This window comes from Onychomys torridus, chromosome 22 (assembly GCF_903995425.1).
Source record: "Onychomys torridus chromosome 22, mOncTor1.1, whole genome shotgun sequence".
NCBI classification, from domain to species: Eukaryota; Metazoa; Chordata; class Mammalia; order Rodentia; family Cricetidae; genus Onychomys; species Onychomys torridus.
Window position 1 is genome coordinate 8,270,619 of NC_050464.1, and position 20,098 is coordinate 8,290,716.

The window sequence follows — 20,098 nt, forward strand, 5'->3', positions numbered from 1 at the left end:
CCCCATTTACATGCACCTCCATGTTATGTGTACATGTAATCTCACCATTGCATCTCAATCTTGGGCACAACTTTCCCTATACATTTGGGGTAATTGAACAACTGTCCCCAATTGTGTTTATTTTTCATTAACATATATCTGGCCAGGGCCATTCTCCAGACAAAAGTATTTCAGCAAAGATACCTTTTTCCAAGGACAAAACTGCAGAGAGAGAAACATTAGCTCATCTCACCCACAGATAGAGAAAAGAACTACTACCAATTAAATCCTCAATCCCTTACCTTCACCCCAGCTTATTTACACAAGACATTAGCTTAAGAGATTTACTGCTCACATTCCTGGGATGCTGTTTTAGCCATTTGCTAGTAGAGTTAAGGTAGTTACTTCCCACTGACACAAGAAGATTGCCTACAAGCCAGGCAAGTGATATGTGCCAAGCTTCTTTCTTGTGCAAATTAAGTTTTAATTCCTCCTCAGCCAGGTGCTCTTCCTAGATTTTCTCCTCAGCAATTACTCTGAGTGAAAGTGCTTTTACTAACCAAATACTACACGCTCTGACATAGGTTGCTTAGCCACCTAACATATGTCCCCCTCCCTATGAGAAAGCAGCTGCAGCTGGGATGAGCAGGAAAAGCAGCGCCAAAGACAGTTGACTTTCTTGTGACTTACTGACCCCTAACATTTTACCTAGCCATTTCTAGATTACAGTTTGAGCACATAGATTCCCTAATTGATCTTAGCCTTTAGTTGACCCTACCAGAGAACTCCCCTTTAGTCACTCCCCTTTTGGGTTGTAATTGGAAGCTGACAATTAATTGCTTTATGTGTAGATCATTATCACCTCTTTCTTCGACCCTGAAAACTTCAAGCCTCACATTGCTTTATAAAAGAATTACTGCATATGTATATATACTGGTTCTCAGAGAGCACTAGAGAGAATTGATGGAGAAGAACAAAGATGAGGATGGAGATGGAAAGAACTAGGTAGAATAATGAGAGAAGAGCAGGAGGGACCGAGAGGAACTAAGGAAGAGAGCAGACAAGAAACTGCAGATAGAATCGCCATAGAAGAATAAAGTGAATGGACTAAAGAACTCAGTGTGCTTAGATTCATTGAATATCCCTCAGACTAGAATCCCCATCTGGTTGGTAGACTCTTCTGTGGACCCTGGGAGCAAACAATATAGGCTGGACCTATTATTGTTGGTGTTACTTGGGTGAAGAACTCTGGACTTTTTCTCTCAGCATCTGTAGCCCTTTGAATCTGGATAATTCTAGGACTTCTGGTTCCCAGAAATAGCCCTCAAATTTAGTTCCATTCCAATTGTCTCTCAGTGCTCCCACTTTTACTTTAGGCTGATATATGAGGTGAGGTGGGACAAATACTGTTCATCCAAGGAGCCCAGGCATTCTAGTCCCCCAAGAATCTTTCTACACGAATGCTCCAGGGTTTGTGTAGAACTCTAGAAAAGGAACAAGGAATCCTGGCTATGGCAGATGATACAGAAAGGTTGTGACAAAACAGGTTGAGTTCTCACATGGTGATGTGGATTATTGTAATACAAGAGTCTCTGGGTCAGGAATATGCAACAGACTAAATACTCTGAAGATAAAATTTAGACCACTTTTTTTCAGAGCTGAGGACCAAGCCTAAGGCCTTGTGCTTGCTAGATAAGCACTCCACCACTGAGCTAAATCCCCATCACCTTACTTTTAAGGACATACTTTAGAGAACAGTCAGAGGGAAAAGGAGGATTTAAGACTACCAATGTCTAATGCCATCTCGTAGACTTCCCTAGAATGTGTTGGACTGATCGTCTTGCCTTTGTGGGATGTTATTTTTATAAAGACAACAGACTTAGTAGGGGGTTCCTAGCATTGAGTCACCAACCCAAGGACACCCCATTCAATGATTAGTCTGGAATCCTTTAAGGAAAGAGGAGATGCAGCAAGGTGAAGAAATGAAATGCAGAAGTGCCTGCAGTTGAAAGGTCAGGATGAAGTGGTTCACTCCAGAATGTTAACCAAGAAAAGTTCGAATAAGGAAAATTAAATATAGGAGGAAGTCTTGACAATATGTGAGAAAAGTCTTTATTTGTAAATGCTGTGATGATTGTCGTTGCACATAATCCTAGGAGTACAAAAATAATACAATGGGGATCCTTTGAGAGAAATGTTCACATTTGATATGATATTGTATATTAAGTTCAAGTCTCTGAAATCTTGTAAGAAAAAAAAACAACATCATGGACCATGTTTCTGATAAAAGAAATAGAAAAGAATTACTGAAGCAAATTGGAAGTATATAAACATATATATGGACTCAGATGTGCATATACATGCAAAATTATGAGGAACAGAATCAGTCAAACAATCCAGACAGGAGTCCAATCGAGTGTGAATGTTGATAGGCACAATTACCTGGATGTCTACACTCTCCACTTCATTCTAAACTCCGGAAGTCAGCAAGGACAATGCTGTTCTGATGAGGATGCCCTCAGAGCTCTCTTTCTACCCTTATTCATCGGGCTGTGGATGGCAGCATTCAGCTCTGGAGTGAGCACACTGTTTACATCACCGAACCTACTGCAATTCTCTATGTTAATGTGTAAGAGAAGAACTGAGGTAAACTGAGTCATGTCCCAAATATCAGGCAGACCAGCTTTCAGTTACCAAATGCAATCATGGGTATCTGAATATCAAGACCATGAATATAGCCTCAGTTCGGTTTCCAATGATCTTTTGTCATATTCAGCTTCTGCCTGTGCATTTTAGAAATTATGTAGATAGAAGAAATTACCTGAAGCATTTTCAAGTATAAAAAAACAACAATCAGATTCATGATACAGTACTGCCTTGATTCATTTAATTATAACTCATGTGGGGATAGAATCAGTCAAATTAAGAACATTAACAGCTTCAGAATTCTTGTCAACACTTAATTATATTTTATGTCATGTTCGATATTTCTTATATGCTTGTAGCATATTACAAAACTTGGAATAAAACAGGATCTTCTGGGCAGGACAGGAATACTGCACTCATGAACTCCAAGGTCAAGCTGTCAACATTCTAGAATGGAAGAGAAAGGGGCTCACTGGCCCCCACCCCTACCTGAGAAGCTGGTGGCAGTTGATGGCTTTGGGAGGAGGAAGCGTCGGTTTACTTTAGGGTGCGGATGCCAGGTAGTTTGAGCAAACTTAGTGACGGCTCTAACACAGGAGCATATGTTGCCCTAGGTAGATGATTGAAAACAAAACAACAGGCATGGATTTGGTAATGTTGGAATTAAGAGAGTGGATCAGGAACCATTTGAGAGGACTGAAGGGTAATATGATCAAAATATACTGTATGCATGGATGAAATGCTCAAAGACTTTTAAAACTGTATTATTTAAAAGTTCACAGTTCAATAGCATTAAAAATCTGACACAAACTTTTATCTTTTGAAGAAAAGTCTGGGAAAGTTACCATCACTACAATTTAGATTTTTGACATTGGACTAGAAGATTTTTTTTTCTGCGGACTCAGATGGTGGGCCTGACTCAGTTCATTCACTTACGCTTTTAATTATCTTCTTTTTTTCCTTCCTTAGGAAGAATTACATAAAGCCTTGTGATTCTTATTGAGCAATTCCACAAATGTTTACATCATCTTCAGAAAAAGGTAATTCTAACTGGCATTTCATTTTCTTTCTTTTGGTGAATAAATATTTAACTGTAAAATACCCTGGAATTTGACTGAACCTGAACAATTGGGAAGTCCTGTGTGTTGGTTTTTAGCAGTGCTCTTACCATGTGAGGAAAAGTCATGAAACATGACAGAATCCACTAACAAGAGTTTTGGTAAGATGAGGAGAAAAGGATAGATGTGATCAGGCCTGCTGAAAGAACACATGTGTGAAGGAGATGGGGGAACATGGGGGCCGGCTTTTAAAGGCCAAACTGCACCTGCACACACAGGCCCACATAGCTGCTCCACACATGCACATAGATCACATGGTTGGTTGCACCGTGTGCTTTACATAACCATGCAGCCATGGAGTCATGGGTCACGCAGGATGTATGACCCGGAAATGACTAGGCGGAAATGACTAAGTGTCCTGCCTGCATATGTGACCATGGGGGCATGGTGGGAATTTCTATCATCCCAGACTCTTTGGTTTTAAAAAAAAAAATGGTGGATGAGTGGATATGGGGCATCGTTTCTCTCAAAAACTGCTTCCAGCTGACTTGGTGGGAGTATGTTGGCTCTTGGGGAGGAAATAGGGAAAGGAGCTTCTGAAGTCCTGTGATGATGGGCTGTCTGTCTAGAGTTGCCATCCTTCATGGCTGGGAAACTTTTGTCTGACAGGATACTGGTAACACAGAAAAAACTTAGAGAGAAAAGAATCATTATTATTTTATTTTATTTGGAGTGTTCCCAGAACAGGGGAGTTGGCACTTATCTGAGGTAGATCCAGCCTGTCCAGATGGATTTAAGCTGGTATCTGGAGCTTGGGAAAAATTTGAACATGTTAAGAAGCAGTCATGAGAAAATTAGTCATTATTGTGGTATTTAGTACTGTGCTTAATTTTTACCTGAGACAAGCTTTATTAGAGGTAATTTATTTTAAGACACCTGTTTCCTTTATTAGTTTATCATTCAGAAAACACAGGTGATCAGTTACTGAGCATTTAACAGTGATGGACTGTTACATTACAGTCTGTTTTTGCAGAACCCAGACACTTTTGGGTCTGGGAGTGTAAATACATTTTGATTATTACTCGGTTTTTGTTTGTTTGTTTTTTCCTTACCACCTGAATATTTTTTATGGTCCTTTTGCCTCTGGCTCTGTGTGGCCCTAATTAGGAAAGGAAGAGCTTATGGGGTGATACCTCATTCCTCTGGAATTGGTGACAAGGTAGTGAATCCTAATGTCCTCTGGAGCTTGAGAGAACGAGGCCTTGTCCATGTCACTGTATATGAAGAGAGATTTTTCTGGGATGGAGGTGAGATAAAAGGTTTTAAATGAGACAGGTGGACCCAGTGGGGAAAACCTTTGAGCTTAGCAGCTTTGGGGGTCACAAGGATGACCTTGAAGGGTCCCTGCCACTTAGGGGAAAGGGGTGAAGGGCGCTGGCCTGGAGGGAAAAGAAGAACCTGATCCCCAATGTGGACTGGAGGTGGGCAAGGATTGTCACATGGCTGAGGTAAGGAATGGTCTGTGAAGTTCCCCAGGATAGACCTTAGATGGCATAGAGGGGAGTTAACAGGCTATCTGGAACAGTTGGAGGGTTGGATAGAAGACCTGGTGTCACTAAGGTGACATCTTAGTAAGAATGGTTTTTAAAGACCGGTTGGTACACTCCACCTTTCCTGAGGATTGAGGACGGTATGGGATATGAAAATGCCAAGGGATGTTAAGAGCCTTAGCTAGTGTCTGGGAAATCTGAGAGGTGAACTCCGGGCCATTGTCAGACTGAAGGGAAGCAGGAATCCCAAAACAAGGAATAATTTCTTGGAGAGGGAGATCTGTGATGACTGAGCCTGCTTATTAGAAACTGGGTATACCTCCACCCAGTTTGAAGATGATTCCACTATCACAAGAAGATATTTAATTTTCCTGATGGTGGGCATATGGATAAAATCAAGCTGCCAGTCAGTTCCTGGAAGGGAACCTCTAGCCTGGTGGGTGGGAAAAGGCTGACTCCTGTACTTGGTATTGGGATCTGTTTTTTGGCAGATCTCACAAGAGGCAGTAATAGTTTTTAAGAACTGTAAGTCCTCAGAAGTGGGCTGCAGGTGGGTTTTTACAAATTGAGACAGAGCAAGATTATTAGGATGAAAGAGCTGGTGTAGGTAGGAGAGAATTTGCCTATGTCAGGAGTTCCCTGTGAGGGTGTAGGCTGTACTGTATGGATTCCCTGTGGTGAGTGGGGTGAGACTTGGCCCTGGAGGGCCGATGTCCTGGCTGCCTGGTCAGTCCAGTTGTTTCCCCTAGAGATGATAGAACTATTGGTCTGATGAGACTGGCAGTGGACAATTCCTATAGCCTTGGGGAGGTGGGAAGCCTCCAGCATGGCCATAATTTGGCCTGAGTTAGATATGGATTCCCCCCTTTTGCTGTGAGAAGGCCATGCTCCCTCCAAATAGCAGCGTGGGACAGGAGGATATGAAAAGCATATTTGGAGTCTGTGTAAACATTTAGATATTGTCCCTGTGCCAATTGGAAGGCACAGGTGAGAGCTATCAGCTCAGCCTGTTGGTTAGTGGTGTGTGTGGGTAATGCCTGTGCTTCTATTACCTCAGTATCTGACACTATGGCATAACCCACTTTACAGGTCTCTTCATGTTAAAAGGAGTTGCCATCTGTGTACCAGGTATAAGTGGCCTGGGGCAATGTGCCCTCCTGTATGTGTGAAGGGTGAGGTAACAGTTCCTCTAAGGTTTCAGTGCAGGAATGAGAAGGAGAATAGTCAGCATTAGGTTGAGGGAGGAGGCTTGAAATATTAAGAGGTGGACAAGTCTGGAAAATAAGTGTGGCATCTTCTATTAATGCCACCTGGAGAGAAAGAACCTGGGAAGGAGGTAAAGTTTGTAAGCCTTTATAAGTCAAGAGATGGGACAGATTATGGTGAGATAAGACAGTAATGGGTGACCCAAAGGTTAGCTTCTTTGATTCCCGAATAAGGAGCTCTGCAGCTGCTAGGGCATGGATGCACGGCGCCCAGCCCTGACTAGTAATGTCTAACTTCTTTGATAGATAGGCTACAGGTGCAAAGGAGGGTCCCAGATGATACCCTAGAGTTCCCAGGGCAAATCCCTCTTTCTCTCCTACAGAGAGGGAGAAGGGATGGGTTAGGTCTGGGAGGTAAAGCACTGGGGCCTGGAGAAAAGCCTGTTGGAGCTTCTGGAAAGGTTTAGTAACAGGGTGAAGGAGGGGCTCATGTAGCGAGCCCTGATCTGCCTCGTATAAGGGCGAGCAAGGAGAGAAAAAGGTGGAACCCAAGACTGTAGGAAGCCAGCTATTCCTAAGAAAGACAGAATCTCTTGCTTAGTAGAAGAGACTGTAAGAGACTGGATTAGACACTTTCTATCTACAGTAATAGCCTTGTGGATTGGAGTAATAGTTAGACCCAAATAGGTGACCTGGGGAGTTGACAGCTGAACTTTAGAAGGAGATACCCTGTAACCTCAGCTGGATAAGAAATTTAGGATAGCAGAGATGTTAGTTTGGCTAACCTGTAAGGACGGGCTACAGAGTAAAATATCATCTACATACTGTATTAGTTTAGAGCTAGGGAGAGACAGAGAAAGCAGGTCAGAGGCCAGAGCCTGACCAAACAGGTATGGGCTGTCTCTGAATCCCTGTGGCAGAACAGTCCAGGTCAGCTGTGTGGACAGGTGAGTGTCAGGGTCAGTTCAGGTAAAAGCAAAGATATTCTGAGACTGAGCACTGAGAGGGATAGAAAAGAAGGCGTCTTTGAGATCTAGAACAGAGAAGTGAGAGGTTCCTGAAGGGATAGTGGACAGGAGAGTATAAGGGTTAGGCACTACAGGGTGGAGGGGGACCACTGCAGAGTTAATGAGCCGGAGGTCTTGAACCAGGCGGTAGGTTCCATTAGACTTTTTAACAGCAAGTATGGGGGGTGTTAAAAGGCAGAGAGGTTGGGTGGAGCAACTTTTTCCTGAGAAGGTCAGAAATGATAGGCTTAAGTCCTCTTAGACTCTGGAGTGAGAGAGGGTACCGAGCTTGGGTGATATATCTGGTAGGGTTCTGTAGCTGGATAGTAATAGGCTGATGGTGTCTAGCAATAGAAGGGTTCTGGGTGTCCCAGACTTTTGGGTCTACCTGGGAGGCTGGCAAGGGAAAGGAACTGTTAGTTTCAGTAGAGTGAGTGGCTAGGAGAAGAAAAAGGAGCTGTTGGCGCATCTGGGATGAGGCAAATGTGTGGAGCAAAAGGAATGGATGCTCCTACCTTAACTAGAAGATCCCTTCCCATTAAAGGTACAGGACAGCTTGGCACCACTAAGAGTGTGTGTAGAGAGAGGGATGCCTCTGAAAATGCAGTTGAGTGGTGGTGTTTGGTGAGGTAGATAAGGCGACTGTCCCCCAACCCCGACAATAGGGAGATGAGAAAGAGTAGTAGGCCCCCAAAACTCTCAGGACAGAATAGGTAGCTCTGGTGTCCAGAAGGAACGAGATGGGGCACCCAGCTATTATCACTACCCTAGGTTCCCTGTGTGAGATGGGAGTGGCCAGGGTGGGGTGGGAACCAGAGAGCGTCAGTCATCACTGTAAGCCAAGCCTAGAAAGTCAGCCGGAGGGTGGCCTTCATCTGGCGTTCCTATGCCACTAGGTACATTAGGACAGTCAGCTGACCAGTGACCCTTTTGGCAACATTTTGGGCAAGGCCCTATTGGTGCTCTTCATGGGGCGGTGGTGCAAGCCCAGGCCCAGTGGCCATCTTTCCTGCACTTGAAACAGGGACCAGGGAGCTGGTCGAATAGTGTGTGCATTTGGTTTTTTTTGGGTTTTCTTGTCTCTCCCATGGTATACTTTGAATGCTATCACGAACACATCTGCCTGTGAGGTCAGAGGGCCAAAGCAAACACTAGTGAACAGCAGTCGGGGCAGAAGGACAAAGGGTGACCCTACACTGTCGGTTTGATAATCTGAGTGATACTGCAAACACAGCTCTCTCTGTGCACGAGGGAGTTTCCAGAAAGACTGAACTGAGATAAAAATCTACATTGAATGTGGAAAATACAGTTCCATGCTTAAATGCCACTATGAACAAAAGGGACAACTACCTGAATGCCAGAATGTGTCCTTGAGGAAAGACACAATGTGATCTTCTGCATCACTTTATCACTATCATGAAACCAGCTGAAGGTTTTTCTTAAAACTGGAAGCCTAAGAAAGTCCCTGCATGATTAGTTACTCATTTTATCACAGAAATAACAAAAGTTAAACTCATCCTGAAAATCAGATCTGAGGAGTTGGGCTGTTGTTGGGATGAATTTGGTTACACTGTTTTTTGAATTTTTGATCTGCTTTACAGAGGAATGTGGAAGAGAGATGACGAGGAGCCCGTGAAGCTTGAGAATATGGTGAGCAGAGATTACAGGGACCTTTTTTTGGTGGGATTCTGGAGGATCGGAAAGTGGAGAGAATAGTTAGGACGGAGTTAGAGTTCATGCATTGTCATAGAGAAACAAGGACTCTATTGATCAATATAATAATGCCACACATTCTACATAACTTGAAGCAATGTCACCACTATATTAGCCCATGTGAGGCCAACCTCAAAGTGAAAGGACTGTTTGTTTAGCAGGAGAAATTAGAAGACAGGATCACAATTATCCAGGTCATTCTTTCTACTGACTGCTCTGTTTCAGGACTATAGAGGAAAACTTGAACAGAAAGATTTGAAAATGTGAAACTTTGTGATGAATGTTGTGTTATGAAGCTTAAAGTTGAAGTCACACTGTGTGCAATGATATACTAAGGATCATGAATTAACAGCATCAGACAGACACTGCATGGTCGGTACTGGCAGAACAGCAAAGGTCCTCTAAGGAAAGAGACCGCTGGTCAAAGTTAGTGACATGTAAATTCAGAAAGTAAAATGATGACAAAAAGCCTCAGAAAGCTAACCATATGGTTTGGTGCATAGACAGTCAAGGCTCCAAATGTAACAAATTTCAACAGCAAAAACTTCATGTCTTACATTAGTGAAAACAATGAGAACTCATGCAATCACATCTCAAACAGTTCAGAAGACTTATTAAACCTGTTTATTTATTTTGGACAATGGATATGCCTCAAACAGTTGGTTCTTTATTTCCACCATGTGGTTCCTTGGAATAGACCTCAGAATGGCAAGTCTGGTGGGAAGAATCTGTACCTCCAGAGTCAGGTTTAGAACACCGTAGTCTAGTCTTAAATGTGACTGTTAGAATGGTAGCAAACTATCACAATTCAGTTTAATTCAAGAATCATATAGACGAAGTTTTAAATAAACTTTTGTTCCTACTATGGCTTTTGTCCCTGATGTGATGAAGTGAGTTCCTATCCGGACTGAACAAAATAATGTAGCACTTAGGGGCAAATACTAGGCAGAGAATGCCTGCACTGGAAGCCAAGATAGAGAGAACTTCCATAGACACCATGCCCTTCCCTGTGGTGCTCTGGTAGACGGGGAGGAAAGTGACCCAGACACTGCAGAAAAAGAGCATGCTGGAAGACAGGAACTCAGCTTCATTAAATGTCAGGTAGGTTCTGCACAAGAAAGCCATGAGGTGGCTACCAAAGGCCATGACTCCCAGCTATGCCAGACTGCAGTAAAAAGCAATAGCTGAGCTCGTGTTGCATAGAATAATGATGTATCCATATTCAGAATGAGCATCCATGTCAATATATGGAGGAGATGTTCCAAGCCAGAGAGAAGTACTTGCAGCAGGGCACAAATTGGAATGATGAAATTGGGGGCTTGAAATATCAGTAACCATCTTGTCCTTCTCCATGGAGCAGTAATCTGGAAGGCCATAACTACAGTGAGGGTTTTAGCCAACACAGTAGAGAGAACCACAGTAAAGAGAAGTCCAGATGAGTTCTGCTGCATATTTAGATACAGGTTGCTGTGTTGGGAAGGCCAATGAAGAGCAACGGACAGAGGAAACATAGCATGAGAGTGATAAGCAAGATATAACTGAGAGATCTATTATTGGCCTTGACTACTGGAGTGTCTCTGTGGTTTACAAAGATCCCAATAACAAAAACTGTGAGCACAGAGAATGCCAGCAATATGACTGTGAATCTCTTCCCCCAAGGGATCATCATAAGACAGAAAGGTCACAGTTTTCTGGTTGCAGTATCTCCTCTCTGCATTTACATAGTGAGTTTCTGGACACTTCACACACTGATCCATATCTGGTAGAAATGCAGGTGATAGTGAATGCATGGTCAAATTTTCCCTTTATCAAAACACATTCCACAGTACCACCTTCTTGCTTTGTTCTAACAACCATATTTTTAGTCAAAAATAAATGAGTACTCTGGGGTGAATAATCCCACAACTTAAAAGTTTCTGCTTCTTTCAAAAAATTCCAAGACTAAAAGCAACTTATGGAATAAAGGGAATTCTTCATATTCCCCTAAAAGTAGGATAACTAGTCAAGAACTGGAAGTGAGTCCATGGTCCTGTGATGTATCCTGACCAGACTATACTGTCTTGCTCAACTTGCTTTGATATACAGCTCAGAATCACCTTCTCAGGTGTGGCACCCCACACAGTGGAGTGCCAATGCACAGCATTCACTAATGGAGAACATGTCCAAGAGCCTTGGCTACAGGCCAGTCCTTAGAGGCATTTCTTAGCTGTGAGTCCCTCTTGTTACATAAGTCTAGCTTTTGCCAAGTTGATAAAGATAACGTCCAGGACACCACATTTCTCAAACCTATTTCTTTTAGCAGTATACTAAACTTTTCTAATGTCTTCCTCTGTTTTGACTGAAGTATTTTGTTTATATTTTGTAATATTGTTAAAACTTACAAATTTAATCACAAGAATACCAAATTTCACTGCCAAAATGAATTCAGTTCTTACATTACTTCTGAACAATATTTCTTAATTTCCATAAATCACGGAATTCAATTTTAAAAATAGTTTTGTACTTTAAATTTTTTGTCTAATCATGGTGGTCACAAACATAAGATACACACATTTATTCATTTATTTCTCTTGAATATTTTTCATTTTCACTGGATCTTGACTGGATATCATTAAATACATGTTCAAAGCTTTTCTTAACTTTCTCCCCTCCCCATTTTGTATTTTGTAGGTAACAATGAGGTCTCACATATGCCAGAGTGTATTTGTAGATGTCAGCAAAAAATAATCAGGACTTAATTCTCTCCCTTAATTCTAGGTTCTAGGTTCTGGGATCAAATTCAGATTGCTGTGCTGGGCTTTAACCTCTTTACATATTTAGACAATTCCATGGCCATTAAACTACTAAAGTTTTGAAGAACCATTTTCAGTAAAATATCTATTCAGTAGTTCAATTTAGATTTTATTTGTTCTTCCTAGAACAGATTTTAAAGACTCTCTGAATAAATACTTGTGAATCAAACTCAGAAGCAATGAAATATATCCTCCTGGTGTGATTTAATGTCACATATCAGACAGGATAAAATTATGAGTATTTCTGTTAGGACATCTTTTTCAACAGATGTTTTCAATTTTATTTTTGGTCATAAAATGTATAGAGGGTTGGAGAGATAGCCCAGAGTTTAACAGTACTGTCTGCTCTTCCACAGAGCCTGAGTTCAATTCCCAGCACACACATTGAGAGTCACAGCCATGTTTTACTCATATCCCAGGTGATCCGGTGCCCTCTTCATGCCTCCAGAAACATGAGGCATGCATGCAGTACACAGACCTACATGCATCTGTGTACATGTGTATCTTGCTTATATTTTCTTAGACTCTCTTGTCACAATCGTTGACCTTCTCTCAAGATGTTTTTTCATTCTATGTCACTCTCTCATGTTACCACATTCTGCTCCAGGTTTAGTTTATTTTTGTTGCTGGGTTATTTTAGGTTCTAATGGGTGCATCACATGAAGAATGCCAACCCAAGCTGGGCGGTGGTGGTGCACGCCTGTAATCCCAGCACCCGGGAGGCAGAGGCAGGCAGATCTTTGTGAGTTCAAGGCCAGCCTGGTCTACAGAGTGAGTTCCAGGAAAGGCACAAAGCTACACAGAGAAACCCTGTCTCAAAAAAAAAAAAAAAAAAAACAAAAAAAAAAAAAAAAAAAGAATGCCAACCCTTATTCACTAATGGTTATTGACATATAAGACACAGAATCTACTTTCTATATGATTAAAACTTTGTATTGAAATAATGTTTAGCATTTTCTACTCTATTTGATATGTAATCTTTCTAAATTTGAAGTGTTAAACATATGTGTAGCTGTCTTTTCTTTTTCAGTCAGCAAAAAAATGAGATTTTTATATAATCAAATCAGCTCTTCATTTCCTTCAATCCCTCCAAATTTAAATGTCCTTGTAGAACCTATAACATACTATGCAGCCATGTAAGTTGTGGATGTGGCATGTGATGTGCTATTTATTCATACACATCAAACAAATACATGAATTTTCTATGACTTCAATCTGCATAGAGCTGATAAAACCAAGTTAATGGTTAGAAAGTATCTATGTTCAATTCCAATATTTTCCACAAAAAGAACTTAAGTCTACATTTTTATTGTGAAATCATGTAAACTAATATATAAAAAGGAAAGTTATTCATTCCATTTTAGAAATGTGGGTAATTCTTAAATGTGAAAATGATCTTATGCAAAATACTGAAGGAATGAACAAATAACCTCCTATTCCTTGTGAATGAAAATGATGACAAATCCTCTCTGGTTTCCCTTCCTATTCAATGTGGAATGTATCAATGTTTACTGTAAAGTATTTTGATTATAGTTACATAGTGACTTTCTTATGTTGCTCAACTTATTTTGTCACAAGGCTTCCCAATTTTGCCAAAGATTGCCCAGAAATAGTTATCTTTCACTTAGGTGTCAACGGGGTGTGCAGCAGACTGTGGAATAGTCACTCCAGATACATTAAATTGGTGGTCATTTGCCAAATTTTCTCATTTCATATAGTTATCAAAAGACCTGGACCACATTTAATAATAGTTCTAATGAAGACTATGAATACACCATTCGCATTTGGGCATTGATGAGTTAATGAGTAATATCACATTCTTTAAGCTGTGAGACCATCACCAGTGTTATTGCAGTCATAATAAAAGTTCCAGATATGAAATAATTAGGGTATCAACTTCATTAGTAGATGCCAATATTGAATCTTTAAATCATTAATGCTCAATGGAAGAATTGGAATAAGTTTATGAAGTACTAAACTAATGAAGGATTCTGTTTTCCATTGCATCCCATAAGTCTCTTACTGTCCTTGCATTTCAGACTGTAACTATACCTTACATTCACTGTATAACATATTGATTCACATGTGCACACAGTGTTGGAAATGGGCTGGTAGTAAAATCCTGTTATTAAGCTAATTTAGAAGCTTAGTTACCGCAGTATAGCAAAAGAAGCTACTGGGGAAATGAAACAGACCTTCCTGATACCCTACATGAATCAAGGCTGGGAGGGAACTATGATTGTAAGGCTGAAAACATACAGTTTTTGATGAAGCATACCTGTGACTGAAATTTATTTGAAGATCATGAAAACTTGGTACTCTGAATGTTGTCAGTTAAATTCCCCGGTGAAATGAAACATTCATCTCTGCTGTGAGCAAAGTGGTTTTTTGAGGCAACAATGCCTGCAAAGGATTGACAAAATGAATAGAGCATGTGTGTTATTTCAAGAGGAAGTAGAAGGGAAAGATTTAAATTGCAACTTGAGGTGAAGGAATGGCCATCTTGAAACATTTTTCCTTTAGCTTAGACTTTCAGAATACTGTTGAAAGGACAGAAATTCATGTGAGGGACTTGGCATTTACCTGTCTCATTGGAAACCTCATTCTCTGAGCAAGGGGTACAGTCAAAGCAACAAGCAAGCTTGCCCTGAGTGATGGATTTTCTAAATCCAGACCTGCAGCTCTCACTGCATACAGACTGAGGAATCTGAAGACAAATTTAATATAAGATGCAAAATGCTTAGCTCTTCATCACAGCCCAAGTAAAGGACATTTTAGAATAGAGAGCGTTTGTTCATTACATTTTATATTTATAAATGCAGGCGTTTGCTGCAGGACTCCATCATTCCATTTGACATTCAGAGATCATCCTTTCCTAAGATCCTTCCTCAGACTATGAAACTCTTTAGGATCTGTGGACATTGTTGAAGGTAGGACCATGAAGTGGTGAGCTAGGTCACTGGGGAAAAGTCTGAGGAGGGTGTGTTGGGACTTTAGACTGATTCAGTCCATGTTCTTCTGGCTGCAGGAGTGGGGAGATCTGTCTTCTGTTGTGACTATGGTCTCTTCTCTCAGGTTAGCACAAATTAATGTCACCATAGAAACAAATTCTTGGGCATTTTTGAGAATATTTTTCTATGTTCTGTTAGCAGAGTTTCAATGACCTGCTAAAAATGGGAGCTATCAGGGTTGAGGATTTAGCTCAGTGGTAGTGCTTGCCTAGCAAGCACAAGGTCCTGGGTTCAGTCCTCAGCTCTGGGGGAAAAAAAGAGAAAAGAAAATGGGAGCTATCATTTTGGGCAATTGAATGAAAATGGAAAAGAAGGGTGGTCAGCAGCAGCCGCCACTCTCTCATTGCTGGTTTTGGTTGAATTAGATCTCATTTCCCCAAATCAGTGCTGTCATGTTTTCCTCCCATGATGCCCTTTACCCTGAAACTGTGATGTCAAAAAACAAAAACAAAAACGACATTGTTTTCTCATGTAGATTTTGCCACCTACATTTTCCAAACTGACAGGTAAGTAAAAAATGGACACCCTCTCACTTTGCTGTTCTGTTTGCCTAGACGTAAAAGCAAAGGCCATTAGAGGATTGACTGTGACACTCTAAGCTCGTGTCTTATTTATGGTTTATATTGCTGTGATGGAATACCATTCCAGTGGCAAGCTGTGAACAGCAAGGCTATTTCATCTTTCACTTCGACCCTACCTTTTATCATCAGTGGAAGTAAGGTAAGGAGTTAAAAACAGATAGAAAGGAACTGAATTGGAACAATATACGATTTCTGTTTACGGGTTTTCTAATCATGGCTTCCTTAGCTTTGTTTCCTAAACAACTAAGGACCATCTGCCGCCACTCTCATTTTGATGGCTCCTCACACACAGTCCTCCATCAGGGTAACACCTGAGCTGCTTTCCTTCAGGCCAGTATTTTAGAGATATTTCCTGAACTGAGATTCCTCTTCCCAAGTAACTCTAATTTACGTCAAGTTGAGAATAATTAACCAAGACCCTGAAAGTCAAAGTAAACATCCTGTCAGCTGTTTTGTGACAATGATGTCACAAACTACTAATTGATATTTTGATTTTAAATGTCAAAATAAATGGATAATTAGAAACATACTGGAAAACACATTCACCAGAATAAGCAATCACTAATTTCTTTATATTGAGATTTATGGGTATATTGATGGGTCCCAAGTTAGCATGCAAGGGTCATCAGACTCAGAAACATTGTTTTGTTATTAACATAACTTTTAAATAAGCTTTTAAATAAGATCCACACCCACCTCTGAAAATACTGTCGGCCATTGAATCATATATTCAGATATGGATAATTGTTGCCCCTGTGGAGCTCTGGGAGAAAATATACCCACTTTCACCTGTAGTGAAAGACCTGTTGGGAAATTCCAAATGTTGTTAACATCATACTCTGCATCTGCCTTCCTTTTCCTATCCAGAACCACAAGGTCTCCTGCAGGATTTTTCATTTAAATGTTCTTCAGAAAATGTTGACTCTAAAAGAGATGTGAAATCCTGTCATAAAATTGGTGTCAGAGAGCCGTAACAGAACTACACATATGAAGATTCTCCCTGACTGTAATGAATAATATTAATGATGTTTTAGAGAAAATATCTACAACATTGAACAAAGGAAAGCCCAGGAGGAATTAACTATCATTGAGTTTCTAAAATGTCATTTTTCTAGATAATGTATTAACCCAAGCATTACCAAATGATAAAGGATTATATAGTAAACAATTCTCAACTTCTAAACAATGGAGCTACCTCATCCTATGTTTTGAATTTCTATGATCTTCAGTGGGGAACATGAAGTCACTTGAGTTTGTTGGACAATCAGGAATGCTTAAGAGAACATATTAATTATCGATGTACAGGAATATATGACATTAGTTTTGCTATCTGTTATGTAAGAAATGAAAAATAAAGTCTAGATTTTCACATTGAGTTATTAATAGGAGAACTTGGTGTTATCTCTATCAAAAGGAGTATTATTCTCTCAAATGAAAACTTCAACTTGAGAAGTATTATTCCTACTCATCGGGTACATTGACATGGGCATGCATTGATATCTAATCCCTAAAATATACAATACCAACTCTTGCTTAATTAAAGAAAAACAGGGATCTACAATAATAACTAGATTGAGAGCTCTTGCAGCATCTGGTGTCATGTTCCTGCTGTTACATTACAATGAAAGGGCTGTTACCTGCCAGGGGAACAGCACAGTCCTATCTTCATTTGCCTCTGCTTGAACTTGTACTTGATTGAGGATCATCTCATGGAGACTGTGGGCCACAGCATACACAGCATTGTATACATTGTAACTCTCTTCACTCATGGCCATGTCAATATTTTTCTCTGGCAACAATTGCATAGAGGCATTGGGCAGATAGTTTTGAAAGATTTGACAATTAGAATGCAAAAGTGAGCAATTGAAATACAAGTTCCAAAAGATATGAAGATAAGTATCTTCTGGGTACTTTATAGGGGTGACTTCCTGCATAAATTTTGTGAAACCCAAAATCTTTCCATGATGGTATGAAAAAATGAGACTCCCATGGAATGAATCTAACATGGTATACCCATAAAACCTTTGACCACCCCATTTTGAGTTCATGACCCAAACATTCCTAGAGATGAACTTTCTCCATGTGTTTACTATTACAGTTAATAAAGAAGAGCTGTCACCATAAATTACAATCACGTTTGCTGATGATTCCAGAATGTGCAGCAGAGTGTGCACAGGAGTTGAATATAATGATTCCCCTAGAACTGGTACTGTTTCCACGAAAGCTATGCAGACTCCATTCCTGTCCAGCTCCCTTCTCAAGTCTGATACAATCTGAGCACTTCTGTGGTCACTTGTGATGAGCAGTCCCACCCAGTTCCAGCTGAAATGAAGCATCAGTGAAGCAATGCCACGTGACAGAGAAGTGTCCTTGGGAGCCACCTGATACAGAGATGGAAACTGGCTTCCTTCAGTCAGAACAGGATCAAAAGGCCCATGGTAAGCTGAAAGGAATGCAGCATGTTAGCAGCAGAACTAGCATTGCCGTGAAGAACAATCTCAGTCTTGAACAACAGACTGAAGTGACAGGGATGAAAATCTGCACAACAGACTTGACAGTCAGATACCACTCCCTGTAAGTTTTCAGAAAATTACTGAAGTCTCAAGGTTTTAATTTATCCTGTCCACTGTTCATCCTTTCTTGCATTTCAAAGTACAAAATAGGAGTGTGTCTTCAACTGTCTCTGTAGTTGTCATTTTATAGTGAGTAATTAAAACCTTTCACTTACATTTTGCACACAGTTATAATGTGCGAAAAGAGACCTGCCTGCCCACCACGCACGCCACTCTCACTCACCTGAGGAAATTTGTAAAGATGCAGCAATGTCCCCATGAGTTCAGATGTTCTCCGTGATGTTCCTGTAAGTAAAGCAGCTGATTTGCTCTCTTTTCTACAGAAGTAATTAGGGCTGACGATGCTCAAATCTGTGAACCAATAAAACACACTCTCTAAAACCTTCATTTCAGCATATCTAACATTGTAAACCTCAATTCCCAGAGAGGTGTTTGGTAAAAGATGGGAGTTCCTGTTGATTTCCTCGATGGCAAATAACATGGCCAAAACAAGCTGGTAGTTTTGCTCCATCAGCCTGCATAGAAGCGTTATAGCATTCAGGTGGGAACTCAAAATGATCCAATCTACAAATGTAAACGCAAGGGCTTCTACAGTTTGAAAGCTTGAATTTTGTTTGAACACCTAATTTCACATGTGCTAATGAATGGTTTTGATTAAAATTGTATGATATAACATTCCACAAAACTGTGAAATGCAATTGTTTCCCTAGTAAGCCACCAGGTTCCTGAGACAATTTAGTATGTATGAACCCCCTCATTGAATTCAATCTATCTGTGGCAATAGTTGGCTCTTTTATAGTTATATATTTATCATTGATTGCATGTGTATATGCTGTGTATTAGTATTTCTGTCTCTGATGTGTTTGTATATACATTTCTTGTAGGGAAATCTTTGTATGACAACTTCTCTGACTGTATTTATGTTTAGCCCACTTTAGATTATGTGTCTGAGTTGTCACCACTACACATGCCAGAGAGGCTTTGGGAAATTTTCTTGTTTCTTCTTCCCATCTCCCCAAAAGAGCACTTTCATGCCCATTATGATGTGGGTTCTATGGATCTGGACTCATGTTGCTCACTTGTTTTGTAACCACTTTATATGCTCTGGCATCACCTTATCTTTGCAACAATGACTTGTAACAAAGGAGATAACATTTTTGAAAGGTTAAAAGTATTCATCCAATAAGGAAACAAACTTTCAACATGTAATGCTCATAAACCAAAGTTTCATTACTGTTAATTTTTCAAATTGTTCTGTAGTTGGGGACCCAAAATGCTTATTCATATCAAGACACTTTTAGTTGATTCATAAATCACAATATTATTCTTTTTCATATTGGAAATGTCCAATTGGCAGAGATTAATTAATTAAAGTTTATGTGAAACGGATACAGATACTACATTTCTCAATACAGAATGGTGCATCAGGAACCTCCCTATTTAGCTCCTAAGCCTATCACAAGTAGGGCAGAGCTTCTTAAGCCTGAACCATTCCTAACTGCAACCAATAATATTTTTCCTTATACCCACATGTAAGGGTAGCTCTCACCACTAACAAAAGAAAATACTCAGTGCAACAGAAGATAACTGAAGAATAACATGAGTTGTCAAAGCAGAAAGAGCAATACTCAGGGGTGTCCAGGAGAACTGATAAATCTGCCACAAATCTCTTGCAAATAAGCTTAGAAAACATTGTGGAATATGGGCAGAAAGATTTTGAAAGTCAGATGACCTGGAAATATTTGACATTATTTGTCTTAGAAATAATAGAAAAGGTATGCACATGATACCCCAACAATATGGCTGCCCATAAAAGAATTTAACTATGACAACTATAAACATGCTTCCTCAGGGGAAGAATTCTCATGGATAGCCATCCATAGACATAGGACCGCAGGCAACTAATTACTGCTGAAAACAGGATGAAATAATCATTTTTATAGATGAATACCTAATCAATTATCCAACCCCAAGTACTCAGCC

General features: G+C 40.2%; 1 pseudogene; it reads right to left on the reverse strand.

Moving 5' to 3' along the window:
* Nucleotides 1-9,784: 9,784 nt before the first annotated feature.
* On the reverse strand, nucleotides 9,785-18,596 carry LOC118572389 (annotated as a pseudogene).
* Between the last annotated feature and the right edge of the window lie 1,502 nt (nucleotides 18,597-20,098).